Below are 13,762 nucleotides of genomic sequence, written 5' to 3' on the forward strand. Positions count from 1 at the left end.
TTAATATAGATTTCAATAAGGAAAGAGAGTGCACTTAGAGAAGAGTGAGACAATAAGGCTAGAAACATTAGGAAAGTGTTAGAATAAAAATATTAGCTCCAAAAATCCTAAAAGAAATAAGAAGACAAGAATAGATCTATTAAGGATAAGTATCTCCAAAAATAGAAATTCGAATTTAGGTGATAGAAGGTCGTATTTCGAATACTTTTACATATTTAGAGTCCATGCATACTAAAAATGTGGAAAAGCAATGCGTTTCTAAAGATGGTACATTTTGCGGCTATATAGAGATGTTTTTGCCTATTCTACCCACGATGGCTTGTAGACTAGATGCCTTCCGGTTCTCTTGACTGGCTATAGGACCATATTCTGAGTTTTTATCAAAGAGTTCTGGCCGAAACAATTTGCTGATTCTATCAGGGTGTCTACATATAGAAAAAATTATAAGAAGACAGCAAGTAGCCTCTCAAGGTAATCCTAGCGCTTGAGATGTTTATATTCTCTCATTCTTATCTAATCTCTTAGAAGAGAAGTTTAGATTGCTATGGTCTTTCGGAGGAAGAGACCACAAAAACTCCATAGCTTTTCTTTTAAAGAAAGAATAGTATGTCGTAGCCCTGCAAGAGAAGGCTATTTTGCCATAGACCTTCGAAAGAGAGAAAAGTCAGAGTACGAGTAAGATGAGATAGATCTTGGGGATAATCGGATGATTTCAATTCGTAAGAGAAGGTATTAGAAGAGTCTCTATTCTCATATATCAAGTTCTGAAACTGTTATTAACGAGCAAAGATAACAATAAACGATAAATTTCTATAAGGTATATATATATTTTTTGTTTTTCAATTATATATCATTCTTAGGGGTTGAGGTATGGCCCCGGCTTCTCTATTAATTGTTAATAGTGATCTATTTGATTGATTTACTAGTTAAAGTTTGTATTCTTTTAAACAATAGTATATACCTTAATAAAGAATGTCTCATCACAATCTTAAGTTGAAATGCTAAAATCTTTGTGATTTACTAGTTAAAGTTTGTATTCTTTTCAATTATATATCATTCTTAGGGGTTGAGGTATGGCCCCGGCTTCTCCATTAATTGTTAATAGTGATCTATTTGATTGATTTACTAGTTAAAGTTTGTATTCTTTTAAAAAATAGTATATACCTTAATAAAGAATGTCTTATCACAATCTTAAGTTGAAATGCTAAAATCTTTGTGAAAAGGTTTATTTTTTTAAGAAAGTAACATGGATTCTAGTCCTATGGTTTAGTTGAGTAAATGGATTATCATCTTGGTTAAATTAAGGTACAGGTACAACTCTCCCTGCCTTGATGCTGCCCCGTTCTTGTGCTTGTGTAGCCGGATGGCGGAAATGTTAGTAAGGCTCGGAGTTGGCCTATGATATCCCTCATACCATTGGGAGAATGAGGTTTGCCGATTGAGGCAAGTGATTGTGATGCTGCCTAGTTCTGAGGGCCCAGACTAGTGCAGTGAATTAGCCCACCCTAGTGAGTAGACATCCCTCTGAGGAGCGGGAGGATCGAGCGACGGAGCCTGAGAGAGCGATAGGCTGGCTTGAGTCCTCCCTAGCCCAGCATGTAGAGGCTGGAAGGCCGAATTCTAGATCATCGGCAGTATAAAGAAAAAGAATAAGAGAGTCGGTTTGGCTTGTATGGAATTGATTCATGTATAAACTGTTTTTATAAATCTTGTCTTTGGTATTATTATATTGTGGAAAAAGGCTGTTTTAAACAAACCTTGTGAAAAGGGCCTTAATTAAGGAACATGTTTATTTATGTCAAACAGTGTGGTAGGATGAATTAGAAAACAAATTAATGCGTGAGTAGGGTGGAAAGTGGGAGGATGGAATGCCTCGACAGCACCATCCTACAGACGGGTGGACCCGATCAGTCGCGTAGCTTTCCAACATATTAAGCAAAAGCCCTATGCTAGATAAATAGGTTCTCAGGCAATTCTAGAAGTCTAGGCTAGTAGTGGCTATGCCTTGCATGCTAGATAAATAGGTTCTCGGGCAGTTCTACTCTAGAAGACTAGGCTAGCGATTGTGCCTTACATGGGGATGAGGAAAAAAGCATTGTCTCTAGGAATCAAGACTGGTAGTTTCCCAAATTATGATCAATTACCCTATGGGTGACTTGATTTTTAGAAGACCACGCTCCCCCTGCGGGATAGAACTAGGTCTTACCTATGAATCATATCCTTGAATCTTTGCATGGTCAAGGTGTGGACGAGTAGGAAATTTTCTCCAAGATAAGACTTATTGGACTATCTTAAGTGTTTTCCCTATTTTGGAAGGGGGGAACCTTACAAGTGGTGTCAGAGCCGAATCTTAGTTCCTAGGATTTATTTTTCAAAGGTTAACTGTCAAGGGATTAAAACAAGTGATTGTTTATCATATGAGGATGAATCAATCATCTCTACTGGCCATAGAAGTGATTTGAATATCCTCACATGCTGAGACAATCATCCTATGAAATTGTGCTTGTATCTTGGGGGTGCACACGCAAGATATTTATACAATAAATTTGAGAAATAAGATTGGGGAGGAAACCTTTTGAGGAAAAACATAGGGTGATCTAATTAAGAAACTAGTGAGAGAGTGAATGACTCTAGAAGGATAGACCAGAAGGATAGACCGAAACTTTGTTTAGAGAAATTTTCAGGATATATCTCATTAATTTTCATATTATAAATTATTAAGATTATAACTCCATTAAGGTTTGAATAGTTGACATGTGAATGCCATCTATTGGATGCATTACACTAGGACGAGCATCCAAGATCTTGAACCAATCTTAGATTAACTTCGAATGTGTAATTCCCAGAGAATCATGCTCTTAGATGTGTTAATCCCAAGATACTAGATGTGTAATTTTTAGAAAACTAATCATCTTAGATGTGTTAATCCTGATAATCTTTGGATGTGTCAATCCCAAGGCACCAGATGTGTAATTCTAAAAAAATTAAGATCTCAGATGTATTAATTGTGAGTGCCTTCAGATGTGGTGCTATGATAAGTGTTTGATAGTTTTTGAACTTTTCATGGATACAATGAAAGAAGCAAGTTCACCCTTGCTCGTCTAAAAATCGTAAGAAATACCAAATTAGTTGGAAGCACTATTAGTTAATCTAACCACGGGAACCAGAATCAGTTATGGGATGCCATGAAAGTACACCTTCGAGAAAGATTTTGTTCTCTAGGAGTTTGAGATGAAAAAATGAATGAATTTTTGGAGCTAACCGAGGAAAGAAAGACCCTAAAAGAATACCACCAAACTTTTGTTAAACTTCTCCAATTTCCTCTAGAGATGGATGAGATAACTCTTCTCCATCGATTCATTTGGAAGCTTAATCTACCATTGAATAACCTCGTCAAGAATGCAAAACCATCCTCTATTTGAGAAGCCATAATTATAGCCACCAGAGACTATGATAAAGTTTTTTTATATAGAAAGTGTCGAGAAGGACATGAGTCCTTCCATGTTAATCAAGAAGAGGTCTCCTAATTCAAGAGGAACATCAAGTCCACCCTTGGCTACAAGGAATCATGAGCTAGAGCAAAGTAAGGTCAAGAAATAGGGATAGCAGGATTAAAGATAATCGAACTCAACAAGTATTTCTATGAGTAAATAATAAGAGAGGATTGGTGCAAGATTCATGTGAAGTAATGTGCATGATGAATAGAGCTATTCTACAAGACGATACTAAGATTATGAAATTGCTATCATAGGTTGGATTGCGTAAAGGATTGAATCCCTTACGTTTTTCCATGACAATTTGTTAAGTACCATATTACATGGGATTATAGAATAAGGAATTCGAAGGTTCATATCATATGATAGATATATGGATGCATGAAATTAGGATCATAAGGCCAACTAACTTTAGAATAATAAAGACCTTTTGGAGGCACAATAACACGAGCCAAACACATGAAATAAGGGACTCTTTAAGAACAATGTTTAGATAAAAGAAGATTTCTACCTAGTGGGAACACCACTTTGGATGAGACAGGAGGATTTACTTAGATACTACCCCAGCTCGCAAGATGGGGATATCTTGAATCTTTTAAGTGGGGGAGATTGCAAGGTCCCTCCCAAGCCATGTATGTGTCTCTTTTAATATAGATTTCAATAAGGAAAGAGAGTGCACTTAGAGAAGAGTGAAACAATAAGGCTAGAAACATTACGAAAGTGTTAGAATAAAAATATAAGCTCCAAAAATCCTAAAAGAAATAAGAAGAGAAGAATAGTTCTATTAAGGATAAGTATCTCCAAAAATAGAAATTTGAATTTAGGTGATAGGAGGTCGTATTTCGAGTACTTTTATATATTTAGAGTCCATGCATACTAAAAATGTGGAAAAGCAATGTGTTTCTAAAGATGGCGCGTTTTGCGGCTATATAGAGACGTTTTTGCCTATTCTACCTGCCATGGATTTCAGACTAGATGCCTTCCGATTCTTTTGACTGGTTATATAATCATATTCTGAGTATTTATCAGAGAGTTATGGCCGAAACCATTTGTTGATTCTGTCAGGGTCTCTACATAGGCAAAATTGTAAGAAGGCAGCAAGTAGCCTCTCAAGGTAATCCTAACGCTTGAGATGTATATATTCCCTCATTATTATGTAATCTTTTAGAAGAGAAGTTTAGATTGCTATGGTCTTTCCGAGGAAGAGACCAAAAACTCCATAGCTTTTCTTTTAAAGAAAGAATAGTATGTCGTAGCCCTGCAAGAGAAGGCTATTTTGCCATAGACCTTCAAAAGAGAGAAAAGTCAGAGTACGAGTAAGATGAGATAAATCTTGGGGATGATCGGATGATTTCGATTCGTAAGAGAAGGTATTAGAAGAGTATCTATTCTCATATATATCAAGTTCTAAAACTCTTATTAACGAGCAAAGACAACAATCAACGATAAATTTCTATAAGGTATATATATGTTTTTTGTTTTGTCAATTATATATCATTCTTAGGGATTGAGGTATGGCCCCGGCTTTTCTATTATTTGTTAATAGTGATCTATTTAATTGATTTACTAGTTTAAGTTTGTATTCTTTTAAATAACAGTATATGCCTTAATAAAGAATGTCTTATCACAATCTCAAGTTAGCCAATGGTATCCCTCATACCATTGGGAGAATGAGGTTTGCCGATTGAGGCGAGTGATTGTGATACTCTCTAGTTCTGAGGGCCCAGGCTAGTGGGGTGAATTAGCCCACACCCTAGTGCATAGACATCCCTCTAAGGAGCAGGAGGATCGAGCGACGGAGCCTGAGAGGGCAACAGGTCAGCTTGAGTCCTCGCCAGCGGCTGACGATGAGGTGTATGGTCCTATAGAGGCTGGAAAGCCGAATTCTAGATCATCGGCTATATAAAGGAAAAGAATAAGAGAGTCGGTTAGCATGTAGTGGGATTGTGTAATGATATACTGTAATGTACTATGAGATGGTTTAAAGAAAATGGTTTTTAATTTTGTAAAGGAATGGAGTTTTTCTTAATAAAGTTCTCGCGTGTAATAATGCGTGTATAATTGCGTGTATATACACGCGCTGATATACGCGTTTCTGAAACCAGTATACATGCGAATTTAGATGCCAATATACACGCGTTAGTAGACGCATTTCTGAAACCAGTATACACGCGAATTTAGATGCCAATATACAAGCGCCTGATACTACTCATATACAAGCGCCCGATACTACTCATATACATGCGCGACCATATGCGCGCTCGTAACTTATCGCGTGTATTGAACGCGTGTATGGCAGCAGTGTCTTGTAGTGTCACTTGCATATTTCAACAAATTATTGTCCTTTTAAATTCTTAAAAACATATGTTACTTAATTACTCTATCATAGGCACAAGACCCCTCTTACACCTAGCTCACAAAGCCCTATTTGATTCAAAAAACATGTAAGACGGTAGCTATAAAAAAAAAGTAAGCCTATCTCATCCATTATAAGAATGTGATCCCAATTAGACGTGATGTAAGCCATCAAGTGTGAGCCCACTAGATTTCACATCATCTAGATGTGGTGCCACTAGGCATGACTCTACCTAGATGTGCTTAGATGTGATGTGAGCCACCAAATGTGAGTCCCACTAGCACCAGATCTACGCCCCATGAGCACTAGATGTGAACCCTCCTAAGACAGCTGAGCACTAGATGTGAACCCTCCTAAGACAGCTAAGTGAACCCTCCTAAGACAGCTAAGTTTCCTCTTGAGCATTCTTACAACCACAACACTAAATTTTTTTAGACAATATTAATAAAACAAGTCCTAAATTCAAACGGTGCCTAGAGAAGATATAGTTGAGCGCAACAAAATGTAGTTTAATTTCATGCTCGTCTTTGACCCCGACTCGAAAAAGAGAAAAAAAAACCCAATTGTTGTGTTAACGGCTTCAAAGTTCACGATACATGCATTCAACATGAATAGACCTTTTGTTGAATTGGACTTTAAATGGGCATTGACTTGATCGCCAAGGCCAGTGCTTGGAAAAAAAAAAAATCGGCAGCAATGCTTGCCTTATAATCACCTCTGTCAATCTGATCGATAAGCTTAGGTGCATTTGAATCGATTATCAGTAGAGCCATTAGATCTACAGCTAGTTGGGTTGACGTGGGGATAGTTCTAGTGCTTGATCTTGTTGTATTTATTTAGTTGAAGCAAAATGAAGGAGGTCAATATTGACAGCTTTAGAAGTAATCAAGCCAAGCATTATAGAGCAAAATTAAGCCAGGTTAAACGGCCAGTGATTATCCACACTTATGACCCGAAGGTGATCCACACAGATCCAAGCCACTTCATGCGGGTGGTCCAGAGCCTTACAGGATGCTCTAAAACGCGCTCTCTCTGCAAGAAGAGGAAGATTAAGGGCACGGGACCCTTAATTTCGTCCACTGATCATAATCAGAATCATGATGAGGCCACAATATTCAACAATTTCGCGCCAATGAGGCCACAATATTCAATAACGCCGACGAATGATCATGATCAGCAGCATTTACCTGCATCAGATTCACAATCCTAAATCGCCCAATGATGTAGATTTTGTCAGTTCCCCGCCCAATACAGCTGCAGCAATGATATGCAGGATCATTATCAGCATTTCAAGATCCTGTTGATCCAACTCCAAAAACCTTTCTATTAATTAGCTAATTTGGGATGATATAATATACTTTTGTCTACTGTAAATCATGGGATCCAGCGATTGACCTTAGTTTACCTTAATTTTTACACTCGAAAACAAGATTCCAACCCTTGTGTATGCCAAGAATTTATGCCTATAATTTAAATGCAGCTGTACTATATTGCCTTGTACACCTATAATATGATGTTGTTTCCATTTTGGATCAGGTTTTGGAACAGAACGTATGACAAAATATAATATTTTTTTTGCGATGGATGAACACAAATTATGTTGTGCCATTCACTCAAAATGAAGTAAAATGAAGTGAAATACCTACGAAACTACGCACTACTTTTGGGCATTAGTTAATAAATACCGTAGGGTTTAACCCTATGCTTTGTTTGTATCATACAGACATGCGAATGCTGAAATACAAACCCTTGTGTACGCCAATGATTTATGCCTATAATTAAATGCAGCTATATTATTGCCTTGTACACCTATAATATGCTGCTGTTTCCATTTTGGATCAGGTTTTGGAACAGAAGGTATGACGAAATATATTTGTTGCTATGGATGAACACAGCGTTTTTATTTAATTATATTGTGCCTATGACGAAGGAGGTAGTTACAATGCCTCTGCATGCATGCGTAGCTTTGTGTGTGGGTGTCGGAGAGAGAAAGCCTGAAAGACATGCACCAAATTCTACATGGCATCAGACGGGCCTTCCTGCCGGCCTATGAGGGCTCACTAGTTTCGTGGCTCCCGTTTCTATTACTGCAACAACATGGCGAAGAAGATGCAGAACAAGACCTGCGAGGCCAATGTCTAGGGCAAGAAGAAGACAAAAATTGCGTTGCCCACCCCGAAGAAGATGAAGCAGTTTTTGACCTGCAACATGCAGCAGATACAAAGGACCCACAACACACTTCTGAGGGGCAAGAAGATGTCGACCCTGTCCTGGCTGAAGAAGAAGCCAGCCTGCAATATGAGCATGCTGAAAATATGACCCTAATTTAAAGGCAGCCATATGAAAAGCATGCCACAGCAAGACAATTCCGCCCTTGCAGAGGTTGGCGACTTCAATCATCAAGAAGGTGATATGATTCTTCTCCCTTCCACTCTGCTTCAAGCCTTGCATGAAGATGTTCTGTTTCATTAGAATGACCTATGATTATGTCGGCTTGTGGAGGCCGCGTGTCAAAATGAAGGTTGAAATCATGTTGCAATACTTGATCACGGACATGCTTGATCCCGGCATAGTGAGCCTCTTCTTGGGTCTCTTCTTGCAGGATAAGCTTGGGCATGATAGACACTTATTGGTCTACCATGAACCTCGCATGATGTTCCTTTCCTTGCAGATTACAAAGAATTCAGGTCTTGTTGTTGGTGGATGGTCTTTACATGCTGACCTTCCCTTGCCTATGAACATGGAAGTTGGAACCGGATCCCCCTCTTCCTATGGGGTGCATATTTTTCGTACATAAGTACAACCTTCCTTATAATATACGGACACTCGCATTAAGGAGGAGTGTCGTTAGGTAATGCACGTGTCTGCCCAAAGATGTGAAAGGATATGACACTATTAATAAAATACATTCTCGATTACTTTGGAACCATCCAAGATATCATCAAGGTTGGCTTTATAAAGTTTCATATGTTTATCTTTCATATTAAGTGGTTCAAGGTAGTCACACTAGGAGCACATGCAACTGTACAAAGAGACAAATTTGAATTAGTTCAAGTGGAATTCACAAAGATATGGACAGACCAAAAAGACACATTTGTACTACCAAAGCATTGTGAGAATGTAATCTTTAAGGAGGACTCAACAGATCTAAGATGGTGGTTTGTAATCCAAGTGGCACCATGTAGTAAATAAATGTATGAAGACATGGAAATAGTAGAAGATGAAGCAGAGATTGGTGTGGACCAATTAGATCAAGTTCCACTACATGTTGAAGTACATCAAGAGCAAGGGCTGGATGAATCTATAGAGATCAAACAATCAGACATAGGAGATGTCTCAAACACAGTAGACAGTGATATTGACGAAGAGCCAACAAAGAATGAGGAACCTCAGCTAGAGCTAGAAGATTTAAAGATCGACGTAGATGCATCTTCTACTCCTACACAATTCAAAGTGCAGGGATTTTCCTTGAGATAGATATTTTCGGGGCCAATGATCTTCTTGGAGATAAGAGAGTTGATAATGATCAACTATGATTTTATAAACATGTAAATATTCTCACATGCTATAATTTGATGGTAATGTATTTATTGGTTTTATGTACTTTTACAGGTATTTGTATATACCAAAAGTGAAATATATATATATATATTGGTTAGGATATAAATAAGCTAAAAATAAAATAAAATAAAATAATTTTTGACTTCTATTTCCAGGGCATTTTCGATGCTAATACCGACGTTTTTTAGTGACACTAGTATCGATACTATTTTAGATATTATTTTGGGCGTCGAAACAATCCTCAAAAATCGTCATTGGAACATAAGCATCGTGTAGTAGTGAGCATGCATAGAGCATACACATGCTCTCTGTAAGCTATGTATGCATGTGTGAGCTATGTATGCTCTATGTGAGCTATGTAATGTTTTTATGCATAAATCTTTTTATGTAATGTATGTTGTATGTGAGGTATGTTTTTATGCATGTAGATGTGGCCATCATGGGAAGCAAGATCAGATATATGGAGAGGCATTCTCTAGTACACCTCTCATACGCATAGATGACCCAGATTTGCAGCGTGTTTTAGAAGCACATGCTACTTGGAATCGGCTACATTATTGGTACAAAGTCGAGCAATTGAGTCGGCTCAGGCTTATCCCCTACCTTTTATGTGCCAGACATGTTAGCAATCGCACAATCGCCCTTATCCATGCATCCCACCACCTTCCTTACCCCTCTCACTTCTACTTTGCCTACCCCTACCTTTTATGTGCCAGACATGTTAGCTATCGCACAATCGCTCTTATCCATGCATCCCACCACCTTCCTTACCGCTCTCACTTCTACGTTGCCTACCCCTCACTCTTCCACTTTCCCTACCCCTCGTCCTTTATCTCCTACTAGTTCTTAGTGCACTTCTATCCCATCCATGGCGCCATGTCCCTAGCATGCAGCATCTTCACGTCACCACTCAAGTGGTGATAGGTGGAGGGCTTCTCAAAGCTATCGGCGGCGGTGATCTAGTAGTGGGTGTAAGGTGGGTGTAGCAGATGCTTTGTGGAAGCTGCATAGCCACCTTTGCCTATGACTAGATAGAGGACGTGCTTGGGGAGAGTGGTATGATTTAGTATACGCTTGATGAGAAGGGTAGGCCTTATATGGACGACACAAGACGGAGGGTTATTATACCTTCCATCATTTAGTCAACCAGACCTATAAGGATACCTTTAAACCAAGAGGAGAACATAAAGATTAAGATTTCATGTATGTGGTACAGTGCATGCATGAGCAATTCCCAAACCCACTACACATGTGTTTTTTGGATGAGTGGACGAGGAATTGCATAGTAAAGATCCTCAATAATAGGAGGTCTCAGGCAAGGAGGTGCGTGAGAGATGGGAAATGAATGGCCACCAACTGTACCATTAAGGACTCAAAGAAGGCAAAGAAGGAAGCTAGGGAGGGTACTCAACACCCTCAACAAAGGAGGCGCATGCAAGTCAACTGAAGTACGATGCAACAAAGTATGGATCCAAAGAAAAGGCGGGTTGTCTCCCACAATTTGTAAGTTTTCTCTTTGCCAGTTTTCAATAAGTTTACTTCATTTGTCGTCGTAATTTTTATATCTCGTGCATGTTGTAATTTGTTGTAGGAAATGGTAATAGGTCATCTCCCAACATCTAGGGAGAATAGGTACCACAAGCATCACAATGAAGCCAACACCTGGGAGTGGCTTAAATGTGAGGGAATGGTCACTGAAATGGATATCCAACAAGCTCGGTAGGGCAACTTGGTGAGATCCTAAACTTGAACACTTAACTTGTTTGCCTCGTGATGACTAACTTTTTTACATTGTATTATTATTTAGCGTAGGAATACAATGCTCAAAAGTGACGGTGATAGTGAAGGTGGTGGTGCACACGGTGAAGATGTGGGTGAAGATGAAGATGAAAATGATGGATTAATTTAAGTAGTTTTCGATGTCTTGATCTTTATTCATTTTTGGATATGAACACCTTATGTAATTTGCAAAATAAACCATGACTTTATTGTATTACAGCTGTTTGAAGTGTTTGAAGTGTTTAAGTGTTCTAAAAGAAGTGATTAAGTAATTTTTAAATAATATTATTTTTTAAAAAAAAGTGGGAAACAAAATGGGGGAGAGATATAGGGACACTTGTCTCCACATATCTCACCCATTCTATCCCTTTTTTTTCAGACAATTTACGATATACGCGGTTGGTGTTAATCCAATTCTAGGGTTAACAAGATCTACTACCATTATCTTACATGAAGGAGTCACGATAGATACACCAAAGGGTCATACATTCAAGATATGAAGCAATAGTGTCCAAAGCTACAACTTGGACGGACGCCCGTAATGGTGTGATGGAGTATTTATGGCAAATCCCGCTTCAAGAGCGTGGGGTAACAAGTTAGGATGAAGTCCTAAGTGATGTATTTCATGGATATATTATGAGAGTAGTCATTGTAATAGCGTTAGGCCTGTTATAAGCCTAAATTGCTAGGCCCGCCACAGTTTAAGTGAGTGTGAACACTTATGGCCATGTATATAAGTGAATTTCTCTCAGAATACAACATACTCTCCCATTGTGCAATGGAGTCTTTCTCTTACTAATCCTCAGCTTGCTAATCTCTCACCCTAATGCGTGCTAGTGAGTGTGTGTGAGTGAAGTAAGGTGAGAGGAGGGATGAGTACCCGTAGTGCAATGCAGTAGTATGACAACACTCATGGGAGGCATGGTAGAATTGCTTCTCAAGGAGTTATAGAGCTTGGAGACCTCAAGGGTTACGAGCTCGGCCATTGGAAAGGTCCTCAGGACAGTTGCAGTTCACCAGGTAATCTCTTTTTGGATGTGTTTCAAGAAGGATTAGAGTAAGCCATAACAGTTGGTTATATGTGCAGCTATACATGTTGTTGTATATGCAGTTATATGCACGGTTGATGGCATGGCTTAGCCGCGTGCATAGCCGGGCTGATAGCCACATAAATATTTATTTCATATATAGATTCTTTTAAATTTCTGTGACTCTTGATACAACTATGCTCCTTGTTTGTTGTAGTCCAGGACCACACTCTCAATGTTCCAATCTTTGTTATCCACACCGTGAGCTTGTATTTTAGATGATGTACAAAAGCCTTTATTATTAACGATGCAAGCTAACCCCCATAGACATGCAGAGTTCTCACTTGAAAGAAAAAATCATATTTTGTTTGTAATAATTCCTCAAGTTCACCTTTTTACCTGCAACATGTAGCCGATATACAAAACACCCACAACACACTTGAGAGGGGCAAGAAGATGTCGACCCTGTCCTGGCTGAAGAAGAAGCTAGCCTGCAACATGAACATGCTGAAAATATGACCCTAATCTAAAGGGAGCCGTATGAAAAGCATGCCACACCAAGACAATTACGCCCTTGCAGAGGTTGGCGACCTCAATCATCAAGAAGGTGATATGATTCTTCTCCCTTCCACTCTGCTTCAAGCCTTGCATGAAGATGTTCTGTTTCATTAGAATGATCTATGATTATGACGACTTGTGGAGGCCGCGTGTCAAAATGAAGGTTGAAATCATGCTGCAATACTTGATCACGAACACGCTTGATCCCGGCATAGTGATCCTCTTCTTGGGTCTCTTCTTGCAGAATAAGCTTGGGCATGATAGACACTTATTGGTCTACCATGAACCTCGCATGATGTTCCTTTCCCTACAGATTACAAAGAATTCAGGTCTTGTTGTTGGTGGATGGTCTTTACATGGTGACCTTTGCTTGGCTATGAACATGGAAGTTGGAACCGAATCCCCATCATCGACACTCTTCCTATGGGGGGTGCATATTTCTCGTACATAAGTACAACCTTCCTTATAATATACAGACACTCGCATTAAGGAGGAGTGTCCTTAGGTAATGCACATGTCCACCCAAAGATGTGAAAGGATGTGGCACTATTAAAAAATATATGTAAGAGTCTCATTTGGTAATGAGGAAGGAGGTAGTTACAATGCCTCTACATGCAGAGCTCTACGTGTGTGTGTCTGAGAGAGAAAGCTTGAGAGGCATGCACCAAATTCTAAAGTTGCCAAAGCGGTTGCTAACACTAGTGGAGTTCATACTCTTGCCCACCTACTGTGAATTGATGCCTGCCAAAAGGCATGCAATAATAAAAACAATCGACTGATACACCTTCAACGAGTCTCCTTCTCTTGTCTGTGTGCATCCATGGCCACTTGTACATAGAAGCTGAGTATTTTGATTTATGCTTTTTATCTGATGTTGTATGTTGATGATGATAATAGTAATTATTGCTTCCCCTCTCCCTTGTCAAATTTTCACATGATTTTCAGTCGGCTTGTGGAGAGCCCTTAGGCTCATTCTTTTGTCCCTA

Source organism: Cibotium barometz, chromosome 13 (assembly GCF_041138505.1).
Source record: "Cibotium barometz isolate CiBa-2024 chromosome 13, ASM4113850v1, whole genome shotgun sequence".
Lineage (NCBI taxonomy): Eukaryota > Viridiplantae > Streptophyta > Polypodiopsida > Cyatheales > Cibotiaceae > Cibotium > Cibotium barometz.